A 23,251-nucleotide genomic window follows, 5' to 3' on the forward strand; every position below is an offset into this window, starting at 1 on the left:
TGCTGGCCAAAGGGAAAGAGCAGGGCTGGAGGAGGTATATCATGGTATGGAGATCTTGTCTGAGGGGACAGAAGACTGAGGCAGCCGGCCAGACCTCTCACGTTGTGACAGTTGAGCAGAATCGGTGCAGGTGAAGAGTGAGTCTGGGTCTCCTCTCTCCTGAGATGCCGCACCGGGGCTGCTCTGTCTTCTGGGAGGCTAGAACTCAGGGAGCGAAGTCTGAGATAGTTTCCTGAGACTTTAGTGGCTGTGATTGGCTCATCTCAAAGTTAGACCAAAAGCAGTGATGTGGGAAATGGCCGCAGAGATGCTGATTGGAAGGGGCTGCCTATCTGAAGGGGTCCCGTGGAAATGATGCCTCCCTCTGGCCGGAGAATTGTGGCTCCATTTCCAAGGGGGAAAGGACCTGGAAGTGGTGTTTGAAGCAGTGTAGAGGGGTGTAGTAGTCTCGTGAGAAAACCTGGTCACTTGCTCTCTTACATTTTGGAGCAAGTAAGCAAAAGTTAGGAGCTCTGATGGGTCGAAAGAAAGGAAACTAGCCAAGACTCAGTGTATTTGCTCAAGCAAGGGGAGGGCTCCAGCGGTCTGAATGTGCAGCAGGGGCAGCGGAAGATTCTGTCTCCGACCCTAATCTCATTTGCTTCCCTCAGGGTTGGAAGAGTATGAGGTGACCTTTGGCTGCATCCTAATGATTTCATTAATAAAAGTGGATTTTCAAAGACGATTTAGCCCTAGTTTATCTAGACCTAGTATTTGGGCATTAGTCCTTCAGCCCCAGGCAACAGGCTGTATCCTTGCTTCATTTTAGTTTTCTAAATTATGGGCATTATTAAAAAATAAACTGTATTCATTAGGATTTTTCCTCATTTTTTTTTCTTACTGGGGAAAAAAAAAGACCTTGTCCCCAAACCTCCTAAGATCACGGTGCTAAATCACATTCTAGACTAGGATGCTCAAGGTAATTCATTCTGTCTGACCTGCTGCCTTCAAGTTTCTAAGCCATTTTCGACTGACTATCCAAGTGGATGGAAAATTAGTTTTTTTCCACTTGTAAAAACATACAAGGAAAACTATTTCTGTACTTTCCTTCTTTTTGGATCTGTTGTTTAGAAAAATAACCTAGAGTACCCTATGAACGGAAGTGTTTCTTTTTAAACGGTCGGTGGTTAGTGAAGTGCAGTGTCTCCCATGTTCAGACATAGCCTGTTAGTTCTGTGCTCGGGGGGTTCATCCCTTCCAGCTGCTTCTCCGTCTTTGCCACCGCCCTGACTTAGACAGACAGCTCTGCGAGGGACAGTTGTCTTAGGAAGCCCTCAGCTCCAGCCATTCCTCGTCTTCTGACAAGGGGAGGGAGGCCAGGGTAGAACGCCTCTAACAGCAGGCATTTCATTGTTAAGGAGGAACCCTGGTCCTTATGCATTATTCTACAAGTAAGGAAACTGACGCCCAGAAAGACTGAGTGACTTGCCCAAGAAAATTCTAATAGTGGAAAAAACAGGAGCTAGAACCCAGGTCTTCCTGATTCACTGTCATGTTTTTCCCTCGCTCTAAAAGTCAGAGTGTGGAGCTCCCGATGCTAAGACGGACTCAGCTGGCCAGTCCTTCTGCAGGGTCCACACAAACATCGGTTACGTATTCGTGAAAAAGCACCCACCATGTGGCGAGCTCTGTGCTGGGTACTGTAGAGAGATGTGGGCTCTCTGTTGAGTGTAAATCCTCATTTGTGTGATTTTCGTTTCATGTGTGTCTCCATAGCCAGACTCTTAACGCCCTGATGAGGGCACAGGTTGTGTCTGTCTGTTTCATTGGTGTACCTTTGGCACATAGCACACACAGGTGCTCTGGAATACTGTGGAATGAGTGAACTGACCTCAGGGAACTCCAGCATTAAGAGGAAGTGGTCTGAAAGCAGCCAAACATACAAACATGGTATTTTTAAACATGCTAAAAAAGCCTGGAAATTCCCTTTCCCCTATGCAGAAAGCTTCGGTCAGCTGGAGAGCCTGGCCTGCTGGGAACATTGACCCCCAACTATCTTCTCAGGCCTTGGGAAACATGGGCAGCAGGTTGGGAGATGAGGAGAGATTCTGTGTTCCGACACGAAAGCTGGAAAATCGCTTAGAAATCGTCAGATAAAGGGAGGGCCTGTCTATGACCCTGCGCTGTAATGAGATCAGGACAGCCGTGTGTACCCCTGACCTGCACGCTCCTTCATCAGAGAAACCATTCATTGGTATCTTTGAATCCATAGATGTTACCAACAGTGTTAGATTTCCCTCTAACTACACTGGAAGACCAGGAAACTGGGTCTCTGTTGGTTTCCAAGTGGTCAGGTGAACAGACTCTGAAGAAGAGAAAAAGAAAGTGGATGGATTCAGGTAGGCTGAACCATGTTCAACAGAAGGGCAGACAGGGTGGCTGTGGGGAGGGGATGGGGCAGGGACATCTCACAGGGGTCTGGGGCATTTTAACAGTGAGTTTCTAGAAAGGGCCTCAGTCTTCTTCTAATCCAGAGGAGTGAGAAGAGTGGCCCTGCTGGGCTGGGTAGATGAGGAAACTGTAACCATTAAAGGGCCATGACAATGGCCTTGAGGAGCTGTGGGGCCCCAAGGCACCTCTGCAATCACCTGGGATGTTCTTTGTGTGCTGTGGTGGGATGGAAGGAGGTGGGTCTAAATTCCAGCTCTGGTACTCACTGTCTGTGTCATGTGGCATGAGTTCCTGCACCTTAACTTCCCTCTCTGTACAATGAAGGTCATATCCATCTCACTGAGTCACTGGGAAGATCAAGTAAAATGTATTTACCTGGTACCTGTTAGACATTAACTAAAGGTTAATTCCCACCCTTATTAGAGGGGAAATGGAAATTTAGATAGTATAAATAAGAGTGCACAACTATTTAGAAGACTGGGGATCTTTGGAAGTTCTTGAGTAGAGTTCTGCCCTCTAGGTTCAGGGTTCATTAATTTTCAGTGGATTTTTCTATGTTAGACCTAAGGGGATGTGGCTTCCATTTATTGGTCTGTAGATTGAACAACGTTACTTCTCTTTCCATTTGTTAGCCCTTCGACTCTAAGGAATGGGTATTTGTTGTTAGCATTGGCTCATGGCTTATTTTATTATCTAATGGGGTTATGATCCACTCCTGTCAGCTTTCATTCTGGTCCTCAAATTGTATCACCTTTGGCCCGTGGTAAGTAACCTCTAAGGCTTTAGATAATTGAAGACGGCAGTCTTGTCTTTTAATTTTCTTTGTTTAGAAGTCCTCAGTTTCTCCAGCTATTCTGTGTATTAGTATATTTTCATATCCTGGTTGCTGTCCTCTGGTTTACTCTAGTGTGTAATGATCTATATGAAATGGGGCATCCAGAATGTCGTATGGTACTGCAGGAGTGACCCAACCAATGCAAATTCAGGTCCTTGTTCTAGAGCTACCGTGCCTGCTCCCCTCCCTAAGATGGTACACCTTATGTAGTAGTGCACAGTGCTGGCTCGTAACAGCTCCTTGCCTGTTTTCATGGACGATCCTTAGCTGGGTAGGTGTTTTAGTAACCTGGCTGTCAGACTACTTTTTATCTATTAGATTTTCTCTTGTTTAGGTCCAGCCTAATATTCCACCATGTTTTGAATATAAATTATTATTCTGTCCAGTATGTAAGCTCCAATTCCCAGGATTATTAGCTAAATATACCTTCTGTGGCTTCATCCAAATTCTTCTTGCTAAAAAGACAAGATTGAGGACAGAAGACCAATGCTTGGCCCCTTCTCACTTCTCATCCAGGTTTTGAAACTTGGAACCCTCCTCGTCTGACTCTTCTTTCTAGGAAAGGGAAGTCCGCCACTTTTCTCTATAACAGAGGAGCTAAGGTTGCTTGTTTTAAATTTTTCCGTGATGAAGAATCAGACTAATATTCTTAATTCTGCACTAAACATTGATGAAGCCAACATGGGTGCCTCAGCAAATGGCATGAGTGGTTTTCCCCAGAGTTGCTTTTGTTCACCTCTCAAATGGGTCTGCATAATTAGGTTCTACCTTACACCTGTCCCATGTAAAGGTGTCACTTCCCTGAGGGCAAATGGACATGCTTACTTTGTTCCATAGAGATCTGGGTCTGAGCCCCTTCCTACTCTGTCCCGAATATGCTCATGCTACTCTGGGCATTCCTCTCTTTTGCTCCTCCATGTATTAAGTGATGGAGCTTTGCAACCACACTTCAAAGAAATCCAGAATTATAGAATTCTAGTCAAGCAAGGCTGAGTAACGAGGTGACAGTAAAGAAGTGTCTTGTTGTTGAACATGAATTATTCTGCTGAATAATTACCAGCTAGTGGTACAGGAGCAGCCATCTGGGCATTGACAGTCCCTACGCATGGATTTGCCATTGAGTCTAGGCATGCTAGAGACGCTCAATAAACGCTTACTGAATTGAACATTACAAACCCCTCCAGCAGGGTGCTCTCCATTCAAAATACACTATGACTTTCTAGACATGTCCAGGCAGGCTGGAGGCAGGGGACTGAAGTGAAATTGAGTTGCGAGTGCTATTCTATGCAAAAACTGTAAGGGAAAGCACACTGTGGAAACATCCCAGGGCTGATTTGAATGCGGGGTTTCAAAAACAAGCAGATCTGATCTAAGATACAAGCTAGGCTGATAATGGCAATGTGCTGATTGTAACAGGGAAATGCCTGGAGAAGCCTGGAGATTCAGGATCTAACTGTATAGTTTTTAAACTCTGAACTATCAAGTCAATATAATGGGTCATGACCAAAATTTTGTTTTACCATTTGAGAAGAAACGCTTGGTTTAGAGATGGTGAAGACCCACCTAAAGGGAAGGTCAAAAGGTTCGTACAAGGTCACTCACTGCAGTAACATGATGCCTATAACAAGGGGCAAGGCAGCCTGGCTGCAGAAGCCTTCTGGGAATAGATTGCCATTGAGCCTCACCTGGTTTCTCAGAACCTAGTAATCCTGACACATGCACTCTGGGAGCACAAAGCAGGTCACCGGCTGCAAGGGCTATAGTCAGAGCGGGTCCAGCTGCTGCACAATGCATTGGTGAGGGCACAGCCCACACACTGCTACTTTGGTGGGGATCCAGCCCCTGCACTAGTATGTTAGTGAGGGCATAGCCCCTGCATTGGCCTATTCCATCTCTCTTCACTCATATTCTGTGTTAAGGGCCAGCTTACTCCACAGCAGGTGCTGCTCTCTGTGCTGAGAGTACAGGAATGAATGAAGCAAGGCCCTGCCATTCTGTGGCTTACTTTCTTATAGAGATTAAAGGTAAATAAAAAGAAAGAGAAAGGATGGCATCCCTGGTCTTCTGCTAATAGCACCAGAAATAAAAGACGACTCCTAGGTTTTTCTTGTAAGAAAAAGTAGGCTAATCCTGCAACTGGAAGAACGTGAATTAGATGTAAGAAATTAATTCCCTTGTCGGGATTAGGGTTAATAGGGGGGCAGAGGACCAGTGGGGAAAAGTAGAATCTCTTCATTTAAATGGGCTCATAAATAGAAAAACCCTCCAGAGAGTAGGGTTGGAGATAGGGCTTCTTTTGGGAGGAAGGAGAGCATCCTGGGTCCAATCCCCTAAAAGCAGAATCTGTGACTGAGGTTCCTGTGTGTGTGATTTATTGGGGGTGTGCCTGCAGGAAAAGGGGCAGGGCCCGGTGTAGAAGGAGCTAAGGCAAATACACACGTGGTTTCAGCTGGAGTCTCAGTCTGATCCCTCCTGGGGCTGGCGCAGGCGTTGCACCCAGCATTTGCCCCGCCTTGAGGCGAGGGGGCTAGCCTTTTCTGTCATCTGTGAGCTGTTAGCAGCCACCATGCACAAGAGCCCTGGTGGGAAAGAGGATCTGAGGGGTGCAAAGGCGTCCCCTGTAGGGAGGGAGGAGGTGGGTTTGGGAATCAGGCATGGATTCAGTCCCTGGTTGTTTACCAGCTGCAGGACCTTGAGTAGGTCATTTAATTATTTCATGCCTCAGCCTCCTAGTCTGTCCAGTGAAGGCAATGATTTCTGCTCCCCGGGTTTTGAAGGATTAGGCAAGATCCTGTATGAAAGAGTATGTGGAGTAGAGGAGACAGGCGGTGGGTAGGTTGCTGTCCAGGTGACTGCAGGCCATTCCCATGCGAGAAAATGGACAACATGCTCCCTGGAGTTTTAAGGGCCCACAGATCACTGGGTACTGTCACTGAGGATAAAACCAAACATCTGGAAATGTGGAGTCTTAACAGTGTCAGGACTAATAAAAATCCTCACCCAGGGTATTTTTCACTCAACAAATTCTTAAAAACCATCAAGGTGGTCCACCCACAGTTGAGTCTCCAGAACAAGGTGACCGCGTGTTGCATTCAGCTGGGGTGCCTGAGCAGGTGAACCTCCCGCTGGAGATCCAGCCCATTAAAGGCACTGTGTTAAAAGCTGGGTGGAAGTGTGACAGGTCTCCAGGAGGGAGTCCTGAGCACTTGTGTCACTCTGCCCGTTGTCTCAGGGCCCTAAAATACTTCTTTAGAGGAAGAGGTTTATGTTGCCGCCCATCTAGTAACAGGATACTTTCTAACCCTTAATAAATACCTATAAAGAGCGTATAATTGTACTCCTTGTTCCCGGGGTTTGGAGCGGATATATCTGATACCTCAACTTGGACTTCATAAACTGTTATCCCGAGACTCAGTCTCACCTTACCCACACCTGGTGGTAGAGTGGGTTAGATTTGTTGTCTGAACCCTAGGTAGAGGCATTATGATTTGTCAAGGACTTGGTAGTCACCCCAAAGTAGGGAAAATGGCACTTTAAGTTTTAAGTTCAAATTGTGATTTTTTTTTTCATTTTCTGAATAATCCAAGTCCAGGACCGGGTCTGAAAATAACCATTTTTCCTAGTGTTACTTTGTTACACTGATCTGTGGTGGGCGGGGTGGAGGGAGTGGTGGCAGCAGTGAGCAGTGAAAAGCAGAGGATTCCCGGATCCTTGGGACACAAAGCTCCTGTCGAGGCTGCTCTGTCACCTCCCCAGAAGCCCAACTCCATCCTCTCCTGAGCAGCGTTCCGCACAGGACAAACATGTTGGCTTTTCAGAACAAATCTTTAAAGTGCAAGAAGTTGAGGTCGCAGGTTTTCCTCTAAATGAAAAGTTGCTCAAATAAATGACTGGCTTCCAGCCTTGCATACAACCCAACAGTAGGAAAGACACTTTGCTGAAAAATATGACTGAGGTTCACAGGGCAAAATCTCTCACAACAGCATTGTTTTACTTAATACTTGACTTATACTCACTCCAGAGCTTGAAATCCTCCCTCCGGAGACCCACCTTTAAAGTTACCAATCATCTGAAAAAGCAAATAAGCTTCATAAAGCATAGCAGCTGGTGAGCAGCTTGCTGCACGCAGGCAGAGCGCGGGACACTGCGCCTGCACAAAATCTCTTTGTTTCTGGTGGCAGCGTTGTGCAAGTATCTGTTCCAGAGATAAGGAATTTGCAAAAGGTGACTTGCCAGGAGATTAGATCTCTGTGTGATAACTGCAGGGTGGCCGGAGGCCAGATTTAACTCGGGGTGAGTTTGGAATTTGGAAACACAGAAGCTCAGGGAAGAACAGAACCTGAGAGATCCTCTAGCCCTCTGCCTTCTTCCTGTTTAAAGGAAACAGGGACTGTGTTCGGCATCACAGAGCCAGTTCATGGCAGACCTAAGGCTCAAACCCAAGTCACTCTCCTGCCTGTTAAATTGGATTTAAAACATAATACTTTTGTAGTAACCCCAATAGTTCAACTTCTAGAACTTTGTAGCAAAAAGCAAACACTCTTGTTCCTGGCTTCTTCTCCAGCTGCCTCTACACCACCCTGCACCTGGCCCCAGCAAATCCCAACAACCCAAAGTAAGTCACAGAGTGGTTCTGTAGGCCAGTCCGCTGTCTCTGGGGCTGGCGTGTGGCAAAAGGGAAAGAGAACTTCTTGACTGTTAATGCCTATCACAGACTCTTTGATACCAAGTACTTGTGACTCATCTGGTGGCCTTGGCGGGAGTGTGATTCTGTCCCAGACAGTCTTCAACCCTTTCAAGGCAAATTCCCGGTTGGGTTCTGAAAGCTTGGCAGTGAGCACCGGTAGCAAGGCTGATCCCTGCCTCCAAGCTGCCTGGGAACAGTGAGTCTCCAGAATCAGCTCAGCCCTGCCACAACCCAGCACAAATTTCAGTTCTACTTTTAAAAATTTGGGTGGAAGGAGAAAGCAAATTTGAGATTAAACCAAGATGTTAAAGTGGATTAGCTGGCGACAGTCCAAGGCAAACAAGACCCAAGTGAGTACACTGCCTGCTGGGGAGAAGGGGCACGAGACAAGACGGACGGATGGACAGCTGGGGAGATGGCATGGGGGGGGGGGGCAAGCATGGAGACTGTAGGCAGAGAAGCGGCAGCTCTCAGGGCGAGGGTTTTACTTGGTATTCTGCACAGACCTCTTGGCATATCACTTACTCTTTTCTCCTTCTGTGTAAACTGAAAAGTTATTTTAGTGCAGAACAGGTTGACTGAGTCTGCCTTATTAAAGCTAATGGTAAGGGGAAATGGGCTGTGGGAACTATTATTTAAAAGTTGTGCTCCTCAGTGACTAGAAGTGCCACCAGGAGTTAGGGTATCTAGAGGTAAGCTCTGCTGGCGGAAGTGAAAATTAACTCTTAGAAGTTTCAAGCAGAAGTGTTACTGGAAATGAACGTCTAGCACCCAAGCAGTAAGACCAGAGCCGGTGGGGCTGGTGAAGGTGAATTTGAAGTGGTGGCCCTGCTTTCCCTGGGACTGCCTTCACCCATGCAGCTGTGCTGTAAAATGTGACGTATATTTTCTGTGGCCATAACAGGAGTCTTGGGAAAAGCCTGTCTGACAGACAAGTGGATAAATATTACCCTATTTCTTGATCTTGACCTTAGATTGAAAATGCTCGTTTGGGCTTTACCTGCCAGGAAGCTTAGTGTCACGTCCTCACTGCCAATGGCCGCTGCCCACCTGTCTGCTGTGACCAGTGTAGTTGGTAGCCACGTGACGGGGATGGGTAGACCTAAGGATTTGTGGCATTGGGGTGAGACGATGTGATCCTGTTGCCAGAAAGCAGGATCTTGTCAAGAGAAATGAGTTTGCATGTCCTCCGGGGCCGCCTCCCACTAGAAGCAACAGTGAGGATGTGATTTTTGGCTGAGAGTCTCTCCCCAGGGCACCAAGTAGCAAACGTCCACCAAGTAGAGCAGCCTGCCTCTCCCCTGATAGTTTTTCCTATCCACTCCCTAGTTTTAACCAGACCCTTCCCTCTGCTAATCAGTCTTTCCATTCATCTGCCACCATGTTCCATGCAGGTCTGGTCCTAGCTGTGTTTCAGAGCTGTCAGTCAGTTTCCAGCCTCCCCAGGTGTGAGGGCTTAGGGCTGAGTCTTCCAAGTTCAGAATGTTCATCTACTGTCATTATTATTATTAGTAGTAGTAGTAGTAGTAGTAGTAGTAGTAGTAGTAGTAGTAGTAGTAGTAGTAGTAGTAGTAGTAATAGTAGTAGTAGTAGTGCTGTAATTGGTTCTGTTTGAAATTGCTGATTGCAGAGAGATGTATATACACTAATTAGAAGTTCAGGAGTTACCGCTCTAATCTGCGTGGCCCCTGCGACGCTGGCTCTGGGATGCTCACTGGATGCTCCCATATGCATTGCTCTCTGCACTATCTGCAAGGGCTTATACTCCTCTCGAACTTTATGATGTACTGAAGAGAAAAAACAATCAGGCTGTATCTTTCTGTTCATCTCCTGTCTCCTGCTAGCTGGTCCTGTCTCCCTTCAGCTGCAGGAACGGGGTTTAAAAATTGTTTCACTTACTCTTTGCTGTTACTCACTTACACATGGACAATAGTCTGACTTAGTGAGCACTAGAGGATATTAAAAATTCATTATCTTTTCTTTTCCTTGTGATTTTGATGTATGTTACCTTTTATCTCGTTGATTAATCTATCAGCCCTTCATTGAGCCCCTATGTGTGGCAGACACTATTTAAACACAGAGGATATGGCAGTGAGCAAATAGACAAAGTGCCTCTGTGACCTGCTTAGACCTTTCTCTTTTGTGCTGATGTGAACCTAAATATGCTCAATTTTGAGGGCTTTAGAATGCACTGGAACTTGCTTCTGGTGGTTTTTTTTTTTTTTTTTTTTTTCGGATGTCTCTACTTGCAGTTACAGAAATGTCCAAAAAAACAGAAGTAAGTTTTTATTTTAAAAGAACACAGCAATTCTTTTAAAAAAGATCATTTGAGATATCTTGAAGGTAGTCCCCCAGTTTTTAATTTCCTGATTCATGACCACTTCAAACCAGAAGTTTGATTTCCCACCGCTGTCACCTTTGGGCTATAGTTGCAGTCAGCAGATTTCCTGATTAGGGAAAGTTACCTTCATTGCAGGTAGACATTCTAGACAAAGAGAAAGATTAGGAAGTATCTACATAGCCCCCAAGTATTTTAAAATTATTTCTGTCTCATAAAACAGGAATATCAAAAGAAAATTGTTCTTTTTTTAAAAAGGGAAAACTGTTATAATAATAAAGGGGATGAGGAGTGGAGAATAGTTTGTTAGAAGGGGTTCCTTCAAATTGTAGAACCTGAAATCTGTAATACAGAGTCTAACTCTTCTCAGCTGCCCCACAACCTCCCAAAACAGGAATGGTCACAATTTTTATGCCTGTTTACACACAGGCTATTAAGAATCTTTATTGTGATCATGAGAAATTTATTGAAAACTCCTCAAAGAGATGATTTTTAGGATATGTTCTCTAACATTAAATTTAAGACAGTACTTCTAAGAGGGGCATATAAAATCCCAACCACTAGATTGGTTGTGTTATTTAGAGGGTAACTAAGGAGGCCCTACCACTAACACCTGATCAAGCAGAAAACTCTGTTAATGGAGAAGAATGAAATTAGCTAGAGGCAAAATGGAAAATTATTTCAAATATATCAGTACACTGAATTCATTCTTTTATTTGACAGAATTATATTGAGTGTCCACTGATGACAAGATACCATGGAGATTCAAGACACATAAGAACAACCTCTGTCTTTGTCCCAGAGTCTTCTGAGTTCACACCCCCAACTATCTTATATGTGATACCAAATAGGGCGGCTATAGACATATTACATGTGTTTATAGAAGGAGACAGTTGTACTTAGCACTTCCTTTATGCCAGTTGCTGTGCTAGGCATCAGAAAAACAACAAAGATCAATGGTTTAGATACATACACAATAAGCTACATTTTATAACAGAAGTATGCCCGCTTTGAACAACAAACTTAGCCTGGGAACCAGAGAAGACATTTACACCAGAAGTGAAACTTGAGCTTGGCCTTGAAATTCATCTTCCTATTTCTCCTCCTTTGTATCAGTGTTGATCCCAAAATAATTATTCTAATCATGGACAGTCTGTAAAAGAGCAGTGCTACTGATACATCTGTATCCTACTGATATATCTGTATCAAAAGAATTATTTTGTTTTGATGGAGAATTAGACTTTTTTTTCAATAGGACTGTTAGCTCTGACGGGAACTAGTCAAAAGTTCCCTTAGAATTTTTACCTAAACTTTCCTATGCTTTCTCATAATAATCTAATTAAACATGTTTTCCCTTAAGCACATGCATTTAAGATTTTTTAAATGAACTTTTGAAGCAATAATACATACACATGGTTCAAAATGTAGGTATTCTTCTAGAGATATTATTTAATATAAAAACTCATACTTATTCTTTTTTAAAATGTTTGAACAATTGGTAGCAAAAATATTATTTTATGCTGTTTTCCATGTAACAAACCTGGGTGATTTCATAGCAGGACGTGTAGAGCTACATCATCCTTTTGATGGCTGCACAGTATTCCATTACTCATAGTACCATAATTTATTTAACTAGTCCTCTATTGATGGGTGTATGGGTGTTTCTAGTCTTTTACCATGACAAACAACACTGTCATCCTTGTGTCTCACAGTTATGAGTTGTGAGTATATTAACAGGATAACATCCTAGAAGTAGAATTACTGCATGAAAGGGAATATGCATTTAAAATTTTTGATAGACGTTGTCAGAGCACCACCTATAGAAATTGGACCAATCTATACTCCTCCAGCTGAGTATGAGTGTCACTTTCCCCAATCTTGCAATCTAGTACATCATCAATATTTTTTATCTTTTCCAATCAGATACTTTAAAAATAACCCTTATTCATTATTGTTTTTGTATATTTCATTTAACTGATATTATCACAGCTGTATAATTGTCGATTATTTTAATGCAAATGTTTGGTATTTAATTTATACTGTTACCTAAGGAGAGTTATGGGTTTGTCTGATTAACTAATTGTTGTTTATGCTCTTATTTCTATGGATAAAATGCATTCCTAATCATATACATCTGGCTTACATTAAACTTTTTAAAAATGTGTTAGTGTGAAATGTATATGCTGAAAACACATAAAGACCACTAAACATTTGAATGGATAGTTATAAAGTGAACATACATGTAGTAACCATGCAGGTCAAGAAAGCAAGACATTGTCAGCTTTCCAGAAACCCCCTGTGTGCCCCTCTCTGGTCACAACCCTGTCCTCTTGCCTGGAGGTAACCATTCTCCTAACATTTATAATAATAATGTCCTTACTCCTCTTTATTATTTTACCTCCTGTATTTGTGTCCCTAAACAATATAGTTTCAATATGGCTGTTTTTAAATTTTATATGGCTAGAATCATACTGTATGCTTGTGTGTGTGTGTTTGTGTGTGTGTATGTGTCTTTTCTCACTCAACACTTACTTTTGTGGAATTCATCCATGCTGATGTATATAGTTGTTCATTTATTTTCATTGTTGTATAGTATTCCATTGTATGAATATACCACAATTTATTTATCCTTTCTGTACATGGGATGTTTGGGGCTATTGTGAACAATGCTTCTGTGAATATTCTTGTATATGTATCCTTGTACACATGTACTTGAGTTTCTCTAGGAAGTAGAGCTAGGAGTGAAATTGCAAGGTGAAAAAAAAGCAAGAAGTTGCTAGGTGGTAGATGATGTAATCTGTTTTTCAAAATGTTGGTACCAGGTTGACACCTCTACCAGTATCCATGAGATACTGTTGCTCCACGTCCTCATGTATATTCGATAAAGTCAGACTTCAGAAAATTTTGCGTATCTGATGGGTATGTAGTAATATCTGTTTATGGTTTTAATATGCTTTCCCCTGGCCGAACATCTTTTCATATCTTATTGGGCCTTTGGATGTTGTCCTTTATGATGACCCTGTTCAAGCCTTTGCCTAGTTATCTAGTGAGTTGTCTGGTTTTTTTCTTAAGCATGTTAGGACTTCTTCGTATATTCTAGATATTAGTCCTGTGTTGGTTGTACATGTGTTAAATATCTGCTTTCACTCTGTGGCTTGTCTTTTCACTCTCTATATTGTGTCTTAATAAACACCTTATTTGACGTTTTGAAGGTAATGCATTTGTAAGTTAGAGGCTCGTGTGATGTGACATAATGAGAAATTTCGTACATTTAGTACTTTAAATTCAGTTCATCACTTGTTTCTCCACAGAATAGTGTGCCAACATGGAAACTTTATATATAATGTGGGTTTCTGCCAATCCCTAAGTTTACCTTTGTTTTAGTAGAAGAATAAGAACTAGTTGACTTTTTAAAATATATCTGTCTGTGCAATTTACTCTACACATTATGTGACAGGTACTACAGTTAAAGCAATGAAGCGTATTAGAAAAAAAGATGACAAGTCCATTGCATTTGGAACTCAGTTGTCTGACAGATTCAAGACCCAGAAAAGAAATCTTTGCATAGCAAAACTAAGTATCTATGCTCACAGGAAAGCCTCTCAAATCCTAGTTTTATATGTAATTGTTACTATCTTTGGCATCTAGTTACTGAGCCCATAAGAGAACTGGAAAAGGAGAAAGTTACTTCTATGTACACACACTAATAGCCACAAAGGCTGAGCTACTGACAGCAAGAGAGGGAGCAGAAAAGCTATGAAAGCAAAAGCTGATGGAGGAAATAAAACTCCAACAGTTGGGTTCTATTTAGTGAAGGGACCAGCAGTGCTGTGTGACCCAGCAGGCCTTAGGACTCCCTTGTGTCTTGTACTACACCATAATTATTACTCACATTGGTGTTTGTAATTGTCAACAAAAGGGGAAATTATGTTCAGTGTCTGTTGCTTTTTAAGGAGTCAGAGATGTAAACGTATTCATTAAGAAGATTTAAATGGGGAGAAAAAGTTGGTGTTGGTGTTTACCTTTAGTCCAGAACACTTGATTTTCCTGACAGGCACATTTCCTAAGGGTTCTGGAGAGCTGAGGTGATGTTGACTGTGGTTTACATTAGTGGACAGATATGTAAAGGTGAAAGTCAACTCTTCTCAGGCCTAGTGACTGACTCTCACTCCTAGTGATTGAGCCTGCACACCTTTGGTATTTGTTGAGGGTCTGTATAATCCACTGTAGTGCAATCCACTGTCCTATCACACAAGGCCTGTGAAAAAAAAGCTTCCTAATTTGTCCTCAGACATTTACCGTACCTCCCTCTAATCCTTCCTCTACTCTGCTGCCAATGTGATCTTCACATCTGTGGCGTCAAGCCCTTGATAGCATCCCTTTGCTCTTTGAATGAATACCAAAATCCTCAGTGTGACCCATGCGGGCTGCATGATCTGGACGTTGGTCCACTTCTCATCACTGGAGCCACTCTTCCTCTTGTTTCCTGCCTCACCACCTTCCTGGCCTTCCTTGAATATGTCAGGTTTCTTGCCATCTCAGGATCTTTGTTTCCTCTGCCTGGAAAATTCTTTCTCCTCTCATGCCACAGTCCACCCCATCTGCTCTCTCTTCTTTCAGGTCTTAGCCTGTCCTGACTAACTTAGCCTCTGACTAACTCTGCTCCCCAAGTCATATCTCTCACAACATCCTATACTGTTATTTCTTGGAACCTGTCACCATTATTAACTATAGAAGCATTTGTTTGTCCACACAGTTGCCTCCTCCAGATGTTAAGTCCGTGAGGGCAAAGACATACCTGTTTTATTCCCCAACTGCATCACCAAATCTAAAAGAATACTGATTCATAGAAGGTACTCAGTAAATATTTGTTAAATGAACAAATGAAGACCAAATAAACCCAAGGTAATGTGTTTGGCATTGTGGGTAAGAAAGAAATCTAGAAATTGGGGACAAATATAAGTAAGAAAATAAAACTTACAGTTTGGGAAGATTAGTTTGGGAAGATTCAGTGTTAAACTTTACCAAGTGGGTAGAGGGTAGAGTTTATCCAGGCAGCATTAGTGTTGGGAGTGGGGAGCAAAGTCACCCTAAATGCATCAAACAGCAAGAGCAGGGAAAGGGAGAAGGAAAGTGTATCCTCTGGGGCATGTGGAGTGAATATGTCTGATGAAGCATGCAGTTTGGGAGGTGAGCTTTGGGAAACAAAACTGGAATTATTGGTTGGGTCAGATCATGGCAGACGCCGGACACCGTTCAAAGGGATTTAGACTTTATTGAGTAGCATCCAAGAAACACTAAGTGGCTTTTTTTTTTTTTTTTCAGCATGATGGTTACAGAGTTACTCTTATCTCACCTGGTTGTGTAACTGTCCTTTTATTCTCTCATTCTTTCTCTTGACTCAGAAAGAGTCTAAGGTTAATCCATCCACATGCTCTGGCTCTCATCCCTTATTCCACCTCCATCCAGCACACCCATTCAACACCTCTGCTCTCTCACATTGTCAAACATAGCCTTTTCTTCTGCCATTTGACACACATTTGTTACCTCCTGCTCCCCACAGTGGAACTTCTCCTGATTCTTCTTTTTCTAGCTCCTCCCCAACCTTCAACAAGGTTTTTGTTGCTTCCATTCTGATGTCCATGATAAAAATTCCAAGAGTATGTCTCTGAGGTAATGTTATTCCTAATGACAGGTTTGTATTCATTATTTAGTCACTCAGAACTTTTTTTTTTTTTTGCGTACCTACTATGCTCCAGGCTGGAGATGCAGCAGTGAAACAAAACAAGCCAGTCCCCACCCTTATGAATGCTTTCTTCCAAGAAACCAGGAAACCAACAAGCAAATACAAGACCATATGGTGACATAGTGAACACTCTCACTGCAGGTTTTTCCAGTTTGATGTCAGCTTCCCTCAGTCTCAGCACCAGAAAGTTTTCTTTTTCTCTCAAACCAGCAACCTGGCTTGATGTCCCTATTTGGGCAGAAGCAAGAATTTCCAGATCCTAGATTTGTATCTGTGGATCCATTTGGAGCATATCCTCTGATAGCCAGCCAGTCTGTTGCCAAGACCTGAAGGTGATTCCCTCAAAATGTCTGTCTCACCACCCTGGTCAGGCGTTGGCCACCCTTTGCTTAAATTCTTTAAATAGCCTCGTAGATGCCCCCCACTGCTTTCTGGGATTTTATCTTTTCTACTGACACCAGATTCATCTGCCTGAAACATTTCTTCCAATATCTCACATGTCTGTTAAAAGCCCTTCAGCAGCACATTTACTTAGAAGAAGGTACAGGCCCATCCCCAGAGATGTGTATATAGTTTTCCCTCCTACACATGATCCTTTAGAGACCCTCATCTGTTGTACACATTGCAATGCACTTACGTTAGACTGAATCACATGAAACTGTCATTTCTGTGGATCCAAAATGGTTGATTGAATTTTGGCAGTTTATAGGTTGCAACCTCACTGGCCTACCAAATAATTGGTTGCCTCTGTGTCTTTCTCCCCTGTTACATTGTGAGCAACTTGACAATCACGTCTTGGTCTTAATGATGCTTGTATCTTTATTGTGTACTGCAGCATCTGGTACCTAGTAAACAATGGCAGTCAAGTGCCCCCACTCATGTCATGATCTGCTCCTGCTGCTTCCATTTTCCAGAATGCCTCGTGACTGTACCTAATCATGTCCCAACCACCCCTCACTGCCAGCCTGACTCATGCCTCCTTCAGGACATGCTCACTGCTTCTCCATATTAATCCCCTACCACCACCTCTGAGTCACCAATATTGCCTCCCCCCAAAATTGAATATCATTCTTTAACATCCAAAGCATATGTTATATGATTTACTTTGTATTTGCCACATTTCTTAGCATAAGGTTGCTCTTGTAATGATGAGTTGAAAGATCTCTGTTCCTAGCCCTTACTTTTCGCTGTAGGATCCAGTACCACATTTGCAACTGTCTGTGACATAACTGCACTTGGTGACTCTTCATTCTACTCAACAGAACTGAAACTAAATTCATATATCCTCTCCCAGATCTGCTTCTGGTCTAGACAGCCCCCCCCCCCCAAGTTGGACCTCTAAGGCATCTTAGCTCTCTTTCATTCTCTGTCCTCTTCCTGAAATAACACTCCACTGGACCATCACAGTGATGGCAATTCCTCAGCCTGACTTTAGATTTTAATATAATGTATAAAGTCTGTCCCTGGGAGTTTTGAGAGGAGATGCATGTCTCCCAAACCACAGCAACATTCTCTAGGACCTAGAGCCTCCTGATGAGAAAACCCCTTCCTCCTGGTCCTGCCCCTCCCCTGGGTCCCTTGCTGTCTGCAAACCTCTCCTCTAGTAAATATGTGTGATTATCTTCAAGTATAATGATCTTTCAAATCATAATCACCTTTGTCTACCAAACTATACTGCATCACTGTGTCTCCAGAATTCTCTCTCTGTCCTGATAGATGTGTTTCTGACCTCAGGAAGAATGCTGTAACACATCTTCCTCACTATTAGCATGATCTCTGGAGTGCCTTCCATCAGTACTTTGTGAGAAAGCATCTTCTTCCAGTTTGCTGTGGTTTCCCATGGGTTTATGTTTGTCTCAGCAACTGAATCCTGAGACCCACAGAGACAAGTCTCATATGTGGTACCCTGTGTTGTCTGCAACACACTGAGGTAGAGTTGGGCGTTCACAGAGAGTGCTCAGAAAATAGTTGTTTTATGGATATGTTTTATGTGTATAACTTCTGTTTGTGTATATTTATGAATTACTGTGTGTCTCTGGATGTGTTTCCCATATTACTCTCAGAGAAGTATTCATCTCTGTGGTTTGGGAGGCAGGAATAGCTTGCGTATTTTTCCCTGACCATCAGGCCCATGGCATTCTAAACCAGTAAGTCATGTGCTCCAAAGGTTTGTGACCACACCTGGCACAGGTGAAGAGCCTACCTGAGCTGCAGCCTGGGGTTATTTTTATCTCCCACCTGCTTGGGGTCTCCCTTTTCCCTCTAAATATGAAAGACTAATTTTTCTGTTAAACATTAGAAGGAATGTGGATGTGTATATATGTGTACAAGTCTGTGCTTCTGTATGCATGTATACATATATCTGTATCTACATATATGCATTCATGTGTGTATATATGAAGGAAATACACCAAAATGTAAATAGTGGTTATTTCTGGATGGTGGCTTTTTCCAAATTCTCTATGACAAGTCAAATTACTTTTATTAACAAAAAACCCCACTAATAAATGTTATTTTTTAAGGATAGGCAGGGACAGGATTATTAGATGATTGCTGAGATCCACCCTCTGAGTGAACCAGGGACGAGGGGACAAGCAGGTGCCTAGTGGGGAACAGAGAGATGGACTTCTCAGTATCTCAAGATGAGAGAAAGTGACCAGGGAGTGAATTTGGGCTGACTTGCAAAATGGGCCAAGGTTATTGAAGGCTGTGAGCTGAGGAACTGGCAACTTTGTTTGGTTTGAAGGTCAGGACCTTGGACAATGAAAGGAAAGCGAAGGAAAATTTAGGGGGTGGGGAGTGGCAAACAATGAGTTCATCAGGGTTTCCCCCCAAACTCAACTGTTTAGAGAAGTGTGGAAAAGATGAAGAAAAGCTTGAAATATACTTTCAAGTTCATGAAGAATTTTTACGAAGAGCTATGCAGTGGGCGAGGAAGAAAGCAGACATGTTTCAAGATAGGTTTAGCCCACTGTGATTCCAGAGGGAGGGGTTTCCAGAGCAATCAGTGTCAGGGCACTGGCACCAGGGGTAGGAGGGCACAGGGAGCCTCCATTAAGGGAACGGGTTACCCCTGTGCGGGCGGCAAGCTTCCAAACAGCAGGTTCACCATTAGGTCAAGACATAGCTCCCCCACCCCTCGCCTCCCTCCTCCTCCCTCATCTCCATCGTCTAAGGGCAGAGGGAAAGTTTGTGATAAGAATTTTTAATAAAGAGACAGTTCCTAACCTTTCTGAACTTGAAACAAAAAAATTACATGAAGCAAGCATTGTCAAGGGTGTTTCTCCCACACGGCCTGGTCCCATAGTTCTCTCCATGAGCTCCCTGAGCAGGAGGAGAAATGGAAAGATGAAAAACAGAGAGATGGACTCTTCCTCGCTGTGGCTTATTTCTTTTCTCTGTTCTGGAAGTGGGGAGCCCCTGGCCTGTCACTCAGGAGGAGCACACCCCAGCATGGCTCTGCACCACCTCCAAGGCCTCCCTGCTCTCACTGAGCTGCTCGGCCAACCGGTCCTTATCAGTAACTTCCTCACTTTGGGATGAGGAGCCTGGGGTCAGTATGAGCAGCGAACAGATGCCTAGAAGGAGAGCCAAAGGGAGACCCTTTAGGCAGAGTAGGAAGCATGAAGGAGCAGAGAAAGCCATACAAATCAATTCTTGAAAAAGAGCTAAACTGAAATATATTTCATGATGTTTATGTCTTTTCTCCCTGCACGATGCAACATTTTAACTTCTCTATATCTCAATTTTTCATTCTGATGGTTCCATCAAGGAACATTTCCAGTCTGGGCTCTAGTTTGAAATGTGAGGTGAAGAAAGTCTCTTTTAAGCCAGTCAGTTTAGTATTCGCCATTCCCTGGGTGTAAAGGAGGAACATACACAGAGCAGTGAAGTCCCCGCCGAGGACAAATCCCCCCATCTACTGAGAACCATGCAGTCCTTCCCCTTGGAAGTTCCTGCTGTAACTGGGCAGGCCAAGGAAGCTTCCAGAGCAGAAACACCCAACAGTGACCACAGTATTTCTTCCTGAGCTCCTACTATAAGCCTGGTCATTTACGTATAGTCTCTCATTCGATCCTCACAACACTTTTTCAAGGTAAGTATCGTTATCCTCATTTTGCAGATGAGGAAAATGTAGAAGTTAAATAACCTGCCCAAGGTCACACCTCCAGGAAGTGGCAGAGCTGAGATTTGAACCCAAGTCTTTCTCACGTCCACTGTGCACACTGCCTTCTGCCCACCGAGTCCATTAACAAAAACAGTTGGATGATTCAGGCAGAAACACACAAAGCCACATTTTGGCCCCAGTGCTGTAAGTCCTATTAACCCTCCCTTCTGACCAACTGAATGAAACTCACCTGAATTAAAAACCAAGCCCATACCATGTTCTGTGTCCACTGCTCCCTGTCTGCTGTGCCTAGCGGAGCATCACATAAGTCAGGAATTTAGAGGAAGCTGTTTATTGTGTCTTGGCCATAGGAGTAGTAATTCAGGCCCATCATTGCCTCCATGGCTTCCAAACTCATCTGACAGAAACATCTAGAACATATAGTCCACTGAAGATGCATTTAAAAATATTTTTCAAGATAACTGCCTCATATTCTTTAGGGAACAAGAAAGGATGTAGATCTATGATATAATAAATACATTCCCCCACTTGTGGCTATTCTTATACCACTGGATTTCTCATGATGTCTCTTGTGCACCTGGGAACTGTAGAACATCTCTTTATAGCTCAGAAAACTCGTATTATGAGTGTCTAGTAGAATCGGACCTCCAGTATGTTAAATAAATAAGTAAAGTGTTTATATATGAAGGGGTCTGTACCAGAATAGAGGTAGATGGGAGAAATCTCAACCTAAGCACCCCCCCCGAAAAAATAATTCTGGGGAGATCTGGTTCATAGAAGCCACTGGCCTATTCAAAGCAGGTCTCACTGATTCTTGCTTCTCATGGAAAGTACCAAAGACAGGAGCTTCTGGACAGCATATGCTGGTAGATGTGAAAATGCAGATGAAAGGCTGCAAAACTCAGGGTTTCCAAGAATGGAGTGGCTGGGGCCTAGAAGAGTTCTCTCTCTGCCTTAAACATTCTAAACCACATGACCCTTGGAATTCCCAGGGAAACATTATAAAAGCTAATCCCAGGCTCCTCACTGGCCTACTGAAGCAGAATCAGAATGCCAGAGGTAGAGGGTGATTGAATTTGGGATATATGTGAATTCCAAACTGACAGTTATTTTCTAAATAATAGAGATCATTAGCATTTCAAGAAAGAATTAATGGCCATTTTTTTAAGCACACTTCTATTTAAACTTTTCCCACTAGTCTGCCCTCGGCCAGATTTTTTAAAAATCACCTCAATGAGATCATGAATGGCCATTGTTTTTAAAGTTAAGAACAGGGCATTGGTGTTAAGTACCCTTTCCATGTACCAACTGAGCCATATAAAATAATGGCTTCCTATGTAAACATGTGTGTGTTTTCTCAGAGTTCTAGAGAACGAGTGTTCAGTTTGCCTACATGCTTTTAATTCTTAGCTGTCTCACATACTGAACCATCATCAGACAGATTTGCGGGTGCACAGAGACCATCACAACATGAGGTTTAAAAGGGGATAAACGTTTCTGTGTAAAATCTAATGAATGTGCATTAATGAAGTGACCCAAACCACTTCTAGTCAAGTCCTCGAAGATAAAATCAATCCTCAAAATATGGGAGGGGTGTTTTCCAAGACCTTTGGAATCCACAAACATACACATGTACAAATATCATTTAGCAAATGGAGTCTCCTTTACAAAAGGCAACCTCGCACAGTGGCTAGGACAGCTTTGGAGTCAAGCCAGCCTCAGTCCAGATCTCAGCCCTCCACTTGCCAGTTAGTTGTGTGATCCTGGGCAGGACCTCTCGGTGCTTCAGTCTGCAAAATGGGGGTAATGGTATTACCCACTGCATGAGGTTGTGGTGCAAATTACATGAAATTGTGCATGCCAGACACTCAGCACTTTGCCTGGCACGTGGTAAACACACAATAAATATTAGCAACTGGTAGTAGTGATGATAAAAATGACAAATTAGCTATTAATAATAATGACACTAAAAGTAGTTTTAAAACTCTTCTCCCCCTTCAGAACTTTAACCACTGTATAAAGAGCAAAATGTCAAATTCAGCACTTATAAAATTATTACTGCAACTAAAATTAATTCTACAGACACATCTATAGCACATCTATAAACTACATTGATACTGAGAGTGAGTTGTGATGTGGGGGACTAGCTAATCAGAACAGCTGATGCCACCTCCCATTAATGTAACATCATGCAAAGGAAAATGCAATTTAAGATTATTGAGTCCCTTTTGCCCTGGGAAAAGTAAGCTCAGTGGTCACCAGCACTTTGCTCTAAGGTACTTCAGTGCATGCACACTGCTCCTGGCATTCTTCAGAATCTCATCTCCTTCCTGAATCCTTAGCATCCCCTCCCGTCCCCAAGGCTCAGGGTAACTGCCATTGGAGCTTGATGCTGAAATGTTCTCTCTCCCTTAATGAGCAGTTTTCGCCTGGCTAAAGTTCTTACTAACAGAGTTTCTTATTTCTATAAGGCAGCCTTTGGCACCATGAGCTGAACCACAGTCAAATGAGAGGTCATATTCTTTAATTCATCTTGAACGTTTCTCTTGGCTGAGAGCCATTGCTTTTTAAAATGTTTCGCTCTTCCAATAGCACTAGAAGTTGGTTCTCTTTGAGGGGCCATCATTCTTAAAGACACAGTGATTCCATTGCTTCTGATGGACCGGTAGAAATGGTGTCACCATACTGGAGTTGGGGTCTCTTCCACTCTCTCCCTCGCTCAGTCAGTAATCCATTCCCTCAGACTTGCAGCCTGCATGGACCACATGCCTTAGAAAAATTCCAAATTACCACTTGATGGACCCCAGAAACACTTGAAATAGGAATTTTAAGTCAGTTACTACTAAAGAGCTGCTACATAAATGCAAAAATTTTTCTCAGTCTCTTTTCTCCAGTTGAATGACTTGTTGGTAAGGCAGAGGGACCCTAAAAGAGCTGAAGCAAGAAAACAAAACAAAACGAAAATGGTATGAAATTAACACTAATGATCACTGCCACGGGACCTCATATTTAATGCATCTCTATTTATATTATTCCTGATTCTGCTCTTCCTTATCTGTCTGGAAGTTGGGAAGCCACAGCAGGAG

The 23,251-nt window shown here is 43.0% G+C and overlaps 1 protein-coding gene across 20 annotated transcripts in view; it reads left to right on the forward strand.

The window, feature by feature from the left end:
* The window catches only part of KALRN (kalirin RhoGEF kinase), a 616,045-nt gene that overhangs the window by 417,683 nt on the left and 175,111 nt on the right, over positions 1-23,251 (forward strand). The gene's annotated exons all lie outside the window — the stretch shown is intronic.

The sequence above is a fragment of the Camelus ferus genome, chromosome 1, assembly GCF_009834535.1.
Source record: "Camelus ferus isolate YT-003-E chromosome 1, BCGSAC_Cfer_1.0, whole genome shotgun sequence".
Lineage (NCBI taxonomy): Eukaryota > Metazoa > Chordata > Mammalia > Artiodactyla > Camelidae > Camelus > Camelus ferus.